We start from the raw sequence: 13,298 nt of genomic DNA, 5'->3' as shown, positions 1-13,298 counted from the left end.
TTTTTAGAGAGAACAAGATGCTGCACTGAAAAAAGTCCTGCAAAATATAAAACTAAGAAAATAACCACTAAGTTTGTGGTCATCTGGACTGTGTGTGACAAAACAAGACAAGGACAGCACTGTACTTATGGCGTATGAACTGACCAGATGAAAACTTGATAATGGAACACATCTCGACATTTCATCTTGGAGTTCTGACTTCATATTTAGAAAAGCCGATTCAAGAAAGTACAACTAACCTAATGAATGGGCTAGTTTGTGCTGCAAATTACAAGAACAGTGTAAATTATAAAGAATTTATTTTCTAAAACTTCTTGGCATTTTATCATATGTTTTCACAAAATATTAAAAAAGGTGTAAAGGAGGACAGTCCTACTGGAAACTCACACTTTTCCTTACTCTTAATAAAGTATGTATTATTCTAGTTTCAGATATTTTCGAAGAATTTATGCTTAAGTGGTCTCCAGAGGCACTGATAGACTAGTAATAGGCACCTTAAAAGCTGTAAATCTCAGTAGGCACCAGGGTCTCAAGAGTCTCTATGAAGCTCAAAAATTAATTAATCAATCAATCGCTTTTATTGAGTGCTGTGTGCAAAGCAATGTACTAAGCACTTGGTAGAACACAAAAGTGTTGGTAGACACATTCCTTGCCACAAGCTTACAGTCTAGAGGGAGACAGACATTAATATAAAATACAAATATAAACATAAATGCGATGGGGCTGAGGGAGGGGGAATAAAGGGAACAAATCCAAGTGCAAGGGTAACATAGAAGGGAGTGGGAGATGGGGATAGGTCTGCTGGATTTGAAAAGTACTGGTGTTCCAAGCCAGAGGCAGGACATGAGCAAGAGGTTGGTGGCGAGATAGATGAGATCGAGGTACAGTGAGTAGGTTGGCATGAGAAGAATGAAGTGTGTTGGCTGGGTTGAAGTAGGTGAGCAGTGAGGTAACGCAGGAGGGGGCAAGGTGAACGAATGCTTTAGAGCCAACGGTAAGGAGCATTTCTTTGATACAGAGGTGGCTGGGCAACCACTGGAGATTTTTGAGGAGTGAGGAAAATGTGGACTGAATGTTTGAAAGATGATCCAGACAGCAGAACGAAATATGGACCAGAGTGGGGAGAGACAGGAGGCAGGAAAGTCATCCAGAAGGCTGATGCAGTAATCAAGGAGGTGTCAACAAGATAAGTGCCTGCCTTAACAGGGTAGCAGTCTGGATAGAGAGGAAAGGGTGGATTTTGGTGATGTTGTAAAGGCTGAACCAACTGGATTTAGTGACATTGAATATGCGACACTAAGGTTACCAAAACTAAAGCTCTCTTTATTGTATTTTGGGCTCCTTTCCCCTCAGTTTACGGGGCACCTTCCTAAAAATGAACCTTCAGAGACATGTGGGTTAAGGTTGGGTGACCACAAATCTGTGGAAATGACATTCAGTGAAAAAGGGGGAAGTAATATTGCTCGCAGCTGCCTGAGTTCATTGGTTGGTCCAAAAGGGAAACTGATTCAACGAACACTCACAAATTAAACTTATTTTGTTAGAATGGATGTCATTGAGGACAACCATCTTGTTCTTCCTTCAAGCATTCTGCTCCCACTCTTGGAGACTGAATGCTAACAAGATTAGATGGGGCACTAGTTTCTTCCAGGAAGAGCTTAATTTTATGTTCCAATGTTCTTAATTGCAAACAACCACAACGCTCTCTCTCAGCCATGTCCACCAAGGCTTAATATAGAGCTCCCATTCAGATTCCGATCTCTCTCATGTTGTCTGACAACCTCTTGCCTAGTTTGCCTCTAGGCCAGAATCTCATAATAAAGTTGTCCAATCAATAAGTGAAAGGTCACCTTGGAAAAGGAAATACTTCTAAGGTCACCATCATCTGCCTCAAAGAAGCCAAAGCAGAGATGGATAATTATTTGGGCTGAAGGGAGGCTTACTTTTAATAACACATTGAAGGTGGTGCACAAAATATTTGGTGTCCTTAAAACCAATAAAACTGAGATACTGAATATACAACATATCGAACATTCAGATACTCCAGAGACAGCTGCTATGAACCATCTAGCTTTTATTTCCATGCACAGCTAACCATGTCTAGTGATTCCTTAACCTTTCTTCCAGTCCTGAGCACTTCCAAGGAAAGGAGATGTGACATTTTTTAAACAGGACTAGGAACTGGACCGAGAACTATTCCTGGGATTAGGAAACTGACTGCCTGCCAGAATTGAGGATTTAGGGTGTCTCTTCCCAGGACCTTCTGGAGTGAAAAATGACTGGGTCGACTGGAGATCTATTTTTTTCAAAAGCTAGCACTTTCTACTGAATTGCTTGGAAATGATAATGTGTACCATATACGATATATGACAAATGTGTGCCATATACTGACAATTATATTTCCCCTCTAATCTTGAAATATTTGTGGTTTTTTTCTAAAGATGTAATGAAAATTCAAGCCCAAACTCTCCCCTTCACTGTTGAACAAATTAACTGAATTTAAGCATAGGCTCGAGGTATATTTCAAATGAATCTAAGTCAAATATTCTGTGGTTTTTCTCACCTATTTCAAATAAGAAGAATTTACAGTCTTCAGACATTAATATACACTTATATAACAGGAATGAGCTTTAAAGATTTTTTTTAGACAGCAAAAAGCCAAGAGCAGTTAAGTGTGCTGCTAGATAATTATGCCATATTCACATGCAAATGTTTCTTATGTAACTGACATCCATTTAGGTCCTCAATGGCTTTCAATGAATGGTTTTATTATTCAAATTCAAATAATGAGCTTTTTAAGAACTTTGTCATGATGTCTTATGTGTCAAAAATCCGTGAAAAATAAGTATTCACAAAATTATGAAGAATTTTGAAAGCCTCTTAGGAGTTAAGTTCCTGTACAAATAGAAAGAATGCAGTCTCTACCCAAAGGTAGGAAACTCTAGTGTCACAAGTTCAGATCACAAGCTGCACTCGTTTTTGCTTCATGTCTTTGGGCAAGTCCTTTGGGCAGAGTGGATGCCTTTTGGATGCCATGTGTCCAAAAGGGGTATCCCTGGCAGCAAGGAGGATTTGCTGAGAGTGGAAAACAAGTCCCAAGACTGCTTTCCTCCTTTGCAGTTATTGTCCTTCTTACTGGTAACTGAAACTTCACTTCTTTCCATTTAAAACTTCTCAAAATACACTTTGTACTTCCACATGCCATACCTATTGGTCCCCAATATTTCCTACGGGCCTGTTGGGGGCATAGCAGGGTCTGTGGCTGAGAAGGCACAGAGATTTTCTGTCCCACATGACCATGTGCCAAGAAAGACCCCAGTGACAAATACCAAGAAGTTGTGAGTGCCTCAGTTAACTGCAGTGCACAGACTGGACGAAGGCACAGCAGGGTCTGCTGCTCAGAGGGTAGACTGGGACACGGCCACAGACCCCACCCATAACCTATCCAACCATTCTCTCAAGGCATACTGTTGGCTTCCAGGCGCCTGAGCAAAGAAGTGTATAGGTCTCAGCACAAACCATCACTGCTAAGAAAATGCAAGGCCTCCTTATGACCAGGTATCCCTCATGCCTGAGCTCTCCAGGATGGCCTGCCTAGCTGAGACAAAACCAGGCCAAGCTACATAAGCCCTTTGACCAAGAGGAAGAAGCAGAAATGACACAAATGGAGATATTTCCCTTGAATGGTCCAAACAATGATTGTGAAAAGAAACTTCTGCCTTTAAGGCTGTAGTTTGTTCACCTGTACCCCAAAAATAAAAGAGGCAGTCCGAGAGCTATCGATAAGGCACCACATCAGGAAGTAAGGAAAGGGAGCATATAACTCCATTTCCCTTTTGGGCCCACCTATCCAAATAGTTCTTTTGACTATCCTGAGCTTTTGCTTCTTCCTCTGTCTGACCCTCAGATCTCTTACATCAATCAATAAATACTATTTATTGAGCACTGACTGTATGCAGAGCACTGTATTAAGCACTTGGGACAGTACAATACAACTGAGGTAGTAGACACATTCCCTGCCCACAACAAGCTCAGTCTAAAGGGAGAAACAGACACCAAGATAAATAAATAAATGACAGATATATACATAAATGTCGTGGGGCTGAGGAAGAGGGGAATAAATGGAACAAATCAGAGTCACACAAAAGGGAATGGGAACAGAGGAAATGGGATCTTAGTCAGGGAAGGCCTCTTGGAGGAGATATGTTTTCAGTAAGAATGAGAAGGTGGGGAAAGTAATTGTCTGTCAGATATGAAGAGGGAGGGCTTTCCAGCCCAGAGGCAGGATGTGGGCAGAGGTCGGCAGCAAGATAAACAAGATCGAGGTATGGTGGCAAGGTTAGAATTAGAGGAGAAAAATATATTGGCTGGGTTATAGTAGGAGAGCAGCTAGGTGAGGTAGGACGGGGCAAGTTGACTGAATACTCCATCAGGTAAGGAGCTTCTGTTTGATATGAAGGTGTATGGGTAACCATGGGAGGTTCTTTAGTGGGGAAACATGGACTGAACGGTTTTGAAAAAAATGATCTATGGACTGCAGTGGGAGAGACAGGAGGCAGGGAGGTCAGTAAGGAGGTTGATACAGTAAGTGCTTGGATTAACATGGTAGCAGTTTGAATGGAGAGGAAAGGACAAATTTTAGCGATGTTAGGAAGGTTGAACCAAAAGAATTTAATGATAGATGGAATATGTGAGTTGAATGAGAGAGATGAGTATAAGGATAATGCCAGGGTTTTGGGTTTGCAAGACAGAAGGATGGTGGTGGTGTCTATAGTAACGGGAAAATCAGGGGAGGATAGGATTTGGGTGGAAAAATAAGGCATTCACGTCTCACTTCAACTACAATAAACCATCTGTTTTTCAGAACACCTTCGCCTTGACGGCTTCCTCCCACTCCTTAAGTGTTTGCCATGGATCCTTAAGTTTGCAAAGGATCATTCTCTTTCCCTATGACTCTTAACAACTATCTATGTTTCTTGCGCTATTACATTTGCTCCCACATCCTTCCTTAAAACAAGTTCCAACTTTGCTTTCAGAAGAGCTTCACCTACCCTCCCACCTATTTCTCTCTTCTCATCTCACATTACCCTCCTTCCCTCACACCGCTCAAATTTCTCTTCAACTGATTCCTACAATACAGGACCTTGTTTTCACAAAATCCCCTTTATACCTGAAACAGATCTCCATTTAACATGTCACGTTACCACCTGCTAGCCTTATACAAATAGTTTGGTAACAGCAAAACCACTGAATTCTCTCTGCCTCCATCCACTGAACCTGGTAACCATTTTCCTGAGGTTTGGGTTTTTTTAGGACACTTCTTCAAATATTTTTTGCTCTCTTTTGAGATATTGATTACAGGTTTCAGTTATTTGGCATCATTTCCCTTTACACACACTTATAACTGCCCTCCAGGGTGGTGGGCCTTAAAGATTGGGAGAATGGTGGGGCTATCCACTGTGATGAGAAAGTCAGGTGGAGGAGGGGATTTGGAAGACAAGATGAGGAGTTTGGTCTTGGCGAGATCATCAGAATCAATCGACAGAGGCACTGAGGGATTGAGGAAGCCCCCCTCTTTTTTTTTTAATGGTATTCGTTAAGTCAATCAATCATATTTATTTATTGAGCGCTTACTGTGTGCAGAGCACTGTACTAAGCGCTTGGGAAGTACAAGTTGGCAACATATAGAGACAGTCCCTACCCAACAGTGGGCTCACAGTCTAAAAGGGGGAGACAGAGAACAAAACCAAACACACTAACAAAATAAAATAAATAGAATAGATACGTACAAGTAAAATAGAGTAATAAATATGTACAAACTTAAGTGCTTACTATGTGCCAGCCTTGGTTGTCCACAGAATTCTGGTGGCTTGGGAGCGCTGCAGACACATGTAATCAGTAAGGTAAACAACAGCTGAGTCTCCCTAAGTACTGCGTAGAAGTAGTTGATTGAATCATCCATTAAGCTATTCCTTCAAGCCTACCTTGGCCAACTCTGGGCTTCGGGCACAGCTACCCCAGTGGACACTCTGATTAGCTGGGGATGCCTCAGGAAAAGTTAACTGTACTCTGGCCATGTGCCACATTGCAAACAGGGCAGAATTCTCCTGTGTACTTCACAGCTTGAACTGTCAGCTCCGTCAGGCCACTCAAAGCCCATAGCAGGGTCTTAGGTGTGCCTGTCAGAAGTAGGTCTCACAAATGGGCACGAACAGGAAGCACTAACAGTTTTACTGAGTCCTTAAAGCTTTGCTTGGCCCTTCTTACTTTCAGTCCCCCAAATTCAGCTCTCCCTACAGCAATTGTTTGAGTATCCTGCTGGCACTCATTCTCCACAAATGTCTTACCCTGTACAGCTGTGTTACAGTGAACTTAGTTTTGATGCTAGGAGATGGACTATGCACCATAATGTCACTGTTTGTGATCTTTTCTTGCCATTTAATATTAAGACCCATGTATGATGCTAATTGAGCTAAATATGTAAGGAGTCTTACACTGTACCATTTTTCCTATCCTTAATCTACTTTAATATCTACCTCCCCTCCTAGACTGTCATCTCCTTGTGGGGAGGGAATCATATCTACCAACTCTGTTGTGTTAGACTTTCCCAGAGGCTTACTACAGTGCTGTCTGCAAACTAAGCACTCAAAAGATACCACTGATTGCTCAAGAAGTTGGACGTGATACCTCTGTGGAGCCTAGCTCTCACAGCCACAGAGAAAAGTAAGCAACATTAAAGCTCTGCAGGCTTTAGTTTGGTCGGAAGCCTGATACCATGATGCTGCCACCATACACTGTTTGACAGTCCCCCACAGAATGTATGGGTCTCCTTGATTAGGTTTTCTACTTCCTTATACAGCGTGACTTCATTAGTCAGGGTGTTGCCTAAGTGACTGAATTCGTGATAGCATTTTGCTCTGTGTTGCCAATGTAAATTTTTCGTTGTAAATATGGCTTCTCTGGGGTAGTGTGATAAATCATCTTGGTTTCCTTTAGACCATAACATTGATTTACTTCATCTGCAGATCATGTTGGATGAAGGCCTCTAGGCAACTGTATGCAGTAATTCTTGAATGACTGCTTACAAGACTTTGGATGAGGCACGGAGTCTTTTGAGTTGGAAGAGTTTCCCAGAGGAGCGAAAACAAATTTTAACACTTGCGTTCAGATTTCTTGTTGCATTCTACAGCATGGCCGAAAAGAGTCAGTTTAACAGAATCACGCCCACTCCACATGCTTGCTTTACTCCACAAGTGACGGGTAATGGATCTGACAGGACACCTTTGGCTCTGACACGGCCAACTGTGATGGTAATGAAGTGCTTTCAGAATCCTGATCAACTCTTCAGGGCAGCCAGATTTGCTTAGTAATTTCCAGTGCCCAGATCTGCTGACCAACCGATAGATCAATGGTATTTATTGTGTGCTTACTACGTGCAAAGCACTGAACTAAGCACTTGGGAGAGTACAATACAACAGAATTAGCAGACACGTTCCTGGCTCGTGATAAGCCTACAGTCAGTCAAATTATTTTAGAAGGCCAAGGAAAGCTATGTGAAGATCCTGGTCCTGTGCACTGGCCTTCTCTTGTATCTGACAAGCAGCAATTAGTATGTCCACTGCACCACACTGTGGCCTGAAGCCACGTTATAATTCCAGGAGCATTAGCTGGACAATAGTCCTTAGTAGCCAAGCCAGGAGTGCTGTGGCTAGGATCTTGCTGGCAATAAAAGAATAATGAGATAACCGTCAAAAACTGATTTTTCACCTTTGTTCTTGAAGGTGGTAGTGATGATGACAACCTTAAGAGTTTTTTTATTTTGTTTTGTTTTATGGTATTAAGCATTTACAGACTATGTGCCAGACACTATACTAAGCACTGGGGTGGATGCAAGCTAAACAGGTTGGACACAGTCCATGTCCTACATGGGGCTCACAATCTTAATCCCTGTTTTACAGATGAGGTAACTGAGGCTCAGAGAAGTGAAGTGACCTGCCCAAGGTCACACAGCAGACAAGTGGCGGAGTCAGATTACAACCCTGGTCCTTCGGACTCCCAGGCCTGTGTTCTATCCAACAGCTCATGCTGCTTCTCTGTGGTATTCCCCCTCCTTCTAGACTACACATTCATTTTGGACAGGGAACATGTCTACCAACTTTGTTATATTGTACTCTCCCAAGCACGTAGTACAGTGATCTGCACAGAGTAAGTGCTCAATAAATATGATTAACTGACTTATTGCCTCAGTGGTCCACACATTGAGGAAGAGATTGGGCAAGTCTGTAGGTAGGGTGTAGCTCTCAGCAAGAATTTCAATGGGTCCAAGTGCTTTAACATTTTTCATGGCTCCAACTGCGAGGTGACTTCTTCAATAGTGGGTACAAGTGATTGTGAGCTTGATGCAGGCAGGGGATTTGTCTGTTTATTGTTATATTGTATTCTCCCAAGTGCTTAGTACAGTGCTCTGGACACAGTAATCACTCAATTAATACAACTGAATGAATGAAAGTGCCAGGTCTTCACATACTGGGAGGTGCATGTGTGGCAGAGCCTCATCTTCAGTAGTAGAAGGCAGGTTGAAAATGAAGGCTACTTCACTGCCAGCGATAAGGATGGCGTCTGCCACTAATCTCTTCACTGTGCCTCGTTCTTGCCTGTCCCGCCGTCGACCCCCAGCCCATGTCATCCCCCTGGCCTGGAATACCCTCCCTCCGCACTTGCGCCAAGCTAGCTCTCTTCCTCCCTTCAAAGCCCTACTGAGAGCTCACCTCCTCCAGGTGGCCTTCCCAGACTGAGCCCCCTCCTTCGTCTCCTCCTCCTCCCCATCCCCCCCGCCTTACCTCCTTCCCCTCCCCACAGCACCTGTATAAATGTATATATGTTTGTACGTATTTATTACTCTATTTTATTTGTACATATTTATTCTATTTATTTTATTTTGTTAATATGTTTTGTTTTGTTCTCTGTCTCCCCCTTCTAGACTGTGAGCCCACTGTTGGGTAGGGACCGTCTCTATATGTTGCCAACTTGTACTTCCCAAGCGCTTAGTACAGTGTTCTGCACACAATAAGCGCTCAATAAATATGACTGAATGAATGAATGACTCTTCACTCTTCAAAGTTACTGTGATGGCATGCATCACACCATATAATATCTTTAGCTAAGTTGAGAAGTTTTTGGTTTCATGGCGCTCTGGATAGACCTGGATCTCTTCAGCTTAGGCATCCCACCATATTACTTAATTTGTACATATAAATATAACTGAACAAACACAGGCGTCATGTAAAAACCAGGGCAAGGGTTTTGGAAAGCACTATACCACTTTAGGACAATGTAATAATCACACAATTTAAAGTACTCAAAATGATACGGTTAATGATAAGTGCTTAGTACAGTGCAAGTGCTTAGTACAGTGCTCTGCACACAGGAAGCGCTCAATAAATACGATTGAATGAATACGGTTTAAACTACTAATATCAAAAACTTAGTTGCTTTGCAACTCATATTGAATCAATCAATCAATCGTGGGTGATTCATGACTTTGAACTTTCTAAACGGCTGGGGTGGCATATACTGCCAAGAATTCTCTTTGGCATTGCCTTAATTAATGCCTCTGTGATTTGCTTCTTCAGTATCTTATGAATTATGCCGATTATTCCGACAATTGATGCAGTCTTTCATCTCCTGGGGTTTTTGACATGAAAATCACTAAAAGCTACTAAGAGAAATTTCAGAAGGATGGTCTTTCTTCATGAAATTCCCTTCCCTTGCTATTTAAAATGAATGAGGATTTTGTTTTAAATTCAGAATGTTTACACATTTCTTGTTGCAGCAATACAAAGCATAATAAAAATTCCAAAAAGAGCTGAGTCTCCATTATGAGCTACCATGGGTTTTTAAGCAAAAACAAAGAGATTGTCAGAGTATGTCAGAACAAAAAAGAAGGATGCACAAATGGTAATTCAGGGTTGGTGCAAAATTTACGTGGACTTTATGTTAGACTTCAAATGCATGAGCCCTGACACTATTTTAGGATAAAGTCTGGCCAACAGGACCAGTGAGGTATAAAGAGAGAGAAAAGGGGAGAGTGTCGTGGGCATATGTTGGATTTGGCAAGAAGGATATCACTGGTGTCCTGTGAGGGGGCAGTTTCCATGGAGTGAAGGGGGAGGAGTCAAGGAGAGACTCAGAGGAGAGAAACTGAGCCAGTGGGTGTAGACAACTTGCTCAAGGAGTTTGGGGAGGAATGGTAAGAGGGAGATGGGGGTGTTAACTGGAGGGATCCATGGGGTCATGGGAGGGTCTTTTATAGGATAGGGGAGACATGAGCATATTTGAAAGCAGTGGGGAGGAAGCCACTGGAAAGTGAACAGTCAGGGAGGGAAGAAGAGAGGGGGCAAGTTCTTTAATAATAATAATAATAATAATAATGGTAGATTGTGAGGAGGCAGGAGATCTACTCGAGATACTGCTAGAAAAGAAGGGGAAAGTAAGGGCAAGAAGACAGAGGGACTGGAGAGCAGCAGGGGAAATTTTAGGAAGATAATAATGATGGCATTTGTTAACCACTTACTATGTGCGAAGTACTATTCTAAGCGCTGGGGGATACAAGGTGATCAGGTTGTCCCACGTGGGGCTCACAGTCTTAATCCCCCATTTTACAGATGAGGGAACTGAGGCACAGAGAAGTTAAATGACTTTCCCAAAGTTACACAGCCGATGAGTGGCAGAATCGGGATTAGAAACCATGACCTCTGGCTCCCAAGCCCATGCTCTTTCCACTGAGCCATGCTGCTTCTCCCAAATTTCAATGTTACCAACCAGTTTCGAACCAGGGATCTTTCATGTGTTAGGCGAATGTGATGACCACGACACTACGGAAACAGTACATCATGTACAGAAGATCATGCCTGATGGTTTCAATTTTCTCAATAAAGTATCTGACCAGGTAATTAGGGGCAAGAGATGTGAGAGCGGGAGGACAGAGGGTTTGAGGAAGGAGTTAAATGTCTGAAACAACTGGGGAGGGCAGAGGGCATGGGAGTCAATAAGGATGAAGAAATAATGTTGCTGGGCAAAGGAGAAGGCAGAGTTGAAGCTGACAAGGATGAAACTGAAGGGGACGAGGGTTTCTAAAACCTGGATTTCTGCCAGCAGGGCTCTAAAGCCTATGCATAAAAGTGAAGCAAGCACACAGTGGAGATGATCCAGAGCTGAGTGTTGGTGATACGAGATCGGCAAAGGGACAGAGGAGCGAGAGAGTTAAGTTCAGTAGAGAGGGTAATAATAATAATAATAATAATAATAATAATGGCATTTATTAAGTGCTTACCATGTGGAAAGCACTGTTCTAAGTGCTGAGGAGGTTACAAGGCGATCAGGTCGTCCCCAGGGGGGCTCACAGTCTTAATCCCCATTTTACAGATGAGGGAAGTGAGGCACAGAGAAGTTAAGTGGCTTGCCCAAAGTCACACAGCTGACAGTTGGTGGAGCCGGGATTTGAGCCCATGACCTCTGACTCCAAAGCCCATGCTCTTTCCACTGAGCCACGCTGCTTCTCTAGTAATAATGGCATTTATTAAGCGCTTACTATGTGCAAAGCACTGTTCTAAGCGCTGGGGAGGTTACAAGGTGATGAGGTTGTCCCACGGGGGGCTCACAGTCTTCATTCCCATTTTCCAAATGAGGGAACTGTGGCCCAGAGAAGTGAAGTGACTTGCCCAAAGTCACACAGCTGACAAGTGGCGGATCCAATATTTGAACCCATGACCTCTGACTCCAAAGCCTGGGCTCTTTCCACTGAGCCACGCTGCTTCTCTGATGGCATTTATTAAGTGCTTACTATTTGCAAAGCACTGTTCTAAGCACTGGGGAGGTTACAAGGTGAACAGGTTGTCCCATAGGGGCTCACAGTCTTAATCCCCATTTTACAGATGGGGGAACTGAGGCACAGAGAAGTAAAGTGACTTGCCCAAAGTCACACAGCTGATAATTGGCGGAGCCGGGATTTGAACCCATGATATCTAATTCCAAAGCCCGGGCTCTTTCCACTGAGCCACGCTGCTTCTCCCACTGCGTTGAGAGCATCAATTTGGTGGCCAAGGGAAGGCAGTTAGGGTATGGAGACTAAATGGGGTATGATGACTTGAGAAAATTGCTGTGGGCCAATAGATTGGAGGCCTCTTTGGGGGAGAAAGGACAGATTTGTGGGGTGTGTGGAGAGAAGACAGGTGAGGAGATTATGGTTGGATACATGGATTTTACAGTTGGAGAGGGTAGAGATTGTACAGTGGCTAGAGGTGACGAGATTGAGTGTGTGTCCAAGTTGGTGAGTGGGTAAGGTGGGATGACGCAGGAGGTCAGTTGGAGTTGAGGAGTGATAGAAAGCAAATAGCAGAAGGGTTGTCAGGAACACCCACATAAATAATGATTGATCCCCAGGGATCAATGAATGGATGGAGAAAGAGAGAAGGAATGTGGTAAAAGGGAGCAAAATGGCTCAGAAAATTGGAGGAGAGCCCTGGAGAGCAGTAGACCATGACTAGTTACTAGAGTGAGTGATAAAGGTGAATAATATGGGTTTTAAAGGAAGGGCAAGAGAGGGATGGGGGAGGTAGAATGATGCAAAAACAGCACTGGGGAGTGAAAGGAAAGCTGCTCCTCCCCTTTTCCTAGTAAGTCTTCGGGAGTGGAAAAAGATGAGACCCCCTTTAGAGAGAGCAACAGGGGAGACAGTGTCGCCTGAGGAGACCCAGGTTATAGCGATGGTGAGTTGGAGCAGTCAGTCAGTTAATCGTATATATTGAGCATTTACTGAGTGCAAAGCACTATACTAGTCACTTGGGAGAGTATGATACAACAAAAAACTGACACATTCCCGCCCACAATGAGCTGACAGTCTAGAGGAGGAGACAGATATTAATATAAATAAATTAAACATATGTACATAAATGCTGTGGAGCTGGGAGGGGGCAAGTCAGGAAGCAACTCATGATGATGCAGAAGGCAGTGGAAGAAGAGGAAAGGAGGGCTTAGTCAAGGAAGGCCTCTTGAAGGAGATGTGCCTTCAATAAGTCTTTGAAGATGGGGAGAGTAATTGTCAGATATGAAGAGAGAGGGCATTCCAGCCCAGAGGCTGGATGTGGGCATGAGGTCAGCGGCGACATAGGCGAGATTGAGGTACACAGAGAAGGTTAGCATTAGAGGAGTGAAGTGTGAGGGCTGGGTTGCAGTACAGATTTATTACTCTATTTTACTTGTACATATTTACTATTCTATTTATTTTGTTAATGATGTAC

General features: G+C 43.2%; 1 protein-coding gene across 3 annotated transcripts in view; it reads right to left on the bottom strand.

Annotated features, from left to right (window-relative positions):
• Positions 1–13,298, bottom strand: part of RPS6KA5 (ribosomal protein S6 kinase A5) — a 110,592-nt gene that overhangs the window by 56,690 nt on the left and 40,604 nt on the right. The gene's annotated exons all lie outside the window — the stretch shown is intronic.

This window comes from Tachyglossus aculeatus, chromosome 1 (genome assembly GCF_015852505.1).
Source record: "Tachyglossus aculeatus isolate mTacAcu1 chromosome 1, mTacAcu1.pri, whole genome shotgun sequence".
Lineage (NCBI taxonomy): Eukaryota > Metazoa > Chordata > Mammalia > Monotremata > Tachyglossidae > Tachyglossus > Tachyglossus aculeatus.
The sequence above is the reverse complement of the archived record's forward strand: the minus strand, read 5'-3'. Positions and strand labels throughout refer to the sequence as shown.